Below are 1,866 nucleotides of genomic sequence, written 5' to 3'. Positions count from 1 at the left end.
AAAGGCTGACAAATTTATCTGATTTTTCAGGCTGCTGCTGATGTCACTGTACTCTCTATGACTTTCTCTATTTTGTCTTTACCCACTTCTCATGTGATCTTTGGACCAGAATGCTATAGCAATCAGCAAAGCAATCAACTTTTCTCACAACCTTTTCAATATTATCCTGCACATTAACACAGAGTCCACAGAACACAATCATCTAAGGTGTAACCCACTTCTCAGAGCAATGCTCTGGGAATGCTATAGCTTCATGAAATGCCTTAACACGTTGCCCATTTACCTTGAACACTGTGTTGTCCTCCAGATTAATGAGGTCAACTGCTCCATAAGGGTAGACTTTCTGAATGACAAAGGGTCCGGACCACCTAGACTTGAGCTTTCCCAGGAATAGTTTCAACCTAGAGTTAAATAAGAGGACTTTTTGACCTTCTTTCAACTCCCGGTGTTGGATCCTATTATCATGCCATTTTTTTGTCTTTTCTTTATAAAGCTTGGCATTTTCATAAGACATTTGTCTTTGCTCTTCCATTTCACAAAGTTGAAACTTTCTTTTATTTTCGGCCTCATCCAAAGACATATTGAGCTCCTTGATAGCCCAATAAGCTTTGTGCTCAAGTTCTAGGGGCAAATGACATGCTTTTCCGTAGACAAGCTTATACGGAGACATACCGATTGGTGTTTTGAAAGCAGTTCGGTACGCCCACAAAGCGTCGTCTAATTTAAATGCCCAGTCTTTCCTATTGGGTTTGACCACTTTTTCCAAAATGCTTTTGATTTCCCTGTTAGAGAGCTCTGTCAAACCATTAGTTTGTGGGTGGTAGGCCGTGGCAATTCTGTGGTTAACATTGTATTTTTCAAGAACTCCTTTTAATAAATTGTTCACAAAGTGAGTACCCTCGTCACTAATTAGTGCCCTAGGGGTACCAAAAYGTGTGAAAATCTGTTTTTGGAGGAACTTAACCACAGTTTTTGCGTCATTTGACACACATGCCATAGCATCCACCCATTTGGAAACGTAGTCAACAGCCACAAGTATGTATTGGCAGTTATTTGATGGAGGGAAAGAACCCATAAAGTCTATTCCCCATACATCAAATAATTCAACTTCGAGTATCCCGTTTAATGGCATTTCATTCCTTTTGGAAATGGAGCCACTCCGTTGACACTCGTTGCACATTTGTGCAAAGTTGTGGGAATCTTTAAAAACAGTTGGCCAATAAAAACCGGACTGTAAAACCTTGGCTGCAGTTCTTTGGCCTCCAAAATGGCCTCCGTATGGTGCATGATGGCATTGTTATAGGATGGCTGCCACTTCAGATTCGGGCACGCATCTCCTCAAAATCTGATCTGTACCAAGCTTAAACAAAAATGGTTCATCCCACAGGTAAGATTTAGCATCATGAAAGAATTTTTTTAACATGTGGCCTTGTAGTCAGAGGGTTTTATTCCACAGGCCAAGAAATTAGCTATATCCGCAAACCAAGGTGTTTTTGGTTGGTCAATCAAGAGGATTCTTTCATCGGGAAAAGTGTCATTAATGTCCATTCCTCCTCTCTCGGATTCTTCCAACCTAGACAAATGGTCTGCAACCTGATTCTCTACCCCCTTTCTATCCAGAATCTCTAAGTCAAACTCTTGTAACAAAAGCACCCATCTTATCAGCCTAGGTTTTGCATCTTTCTTTGAGATTAGGTACTTGATGGCTGAGTGATCAGTATGCACAATGACTTTTGTTCCCATCAAGTATGACCTAAACCTCTCAAGAGCGAAAACTATGGCCAATAATTCTTTCTCAGTTGTGGTGTAATTAATTTGTGCCTCATTCAAAATCTTACTTGCGTAGTAGATTGAATGAAACACCTT

This window comes from Cynara cardunculus (genome assembly GCF_001531365.2).
Source record: "Cynara cardunculus var. scolymus isolate 2C chromosome LG 9, CcrdV1, whole genome shotgun sequence".
NCBI classification, from domain to species: Eukaryota; Viridiplantae; Streptophyta; class Magnoliopsida; order Asterales; family Asteraceae; genus Cynara; species Cynara cardunculus.
This window is presented reverse-complemented; position numbering follows the sequence as displayed.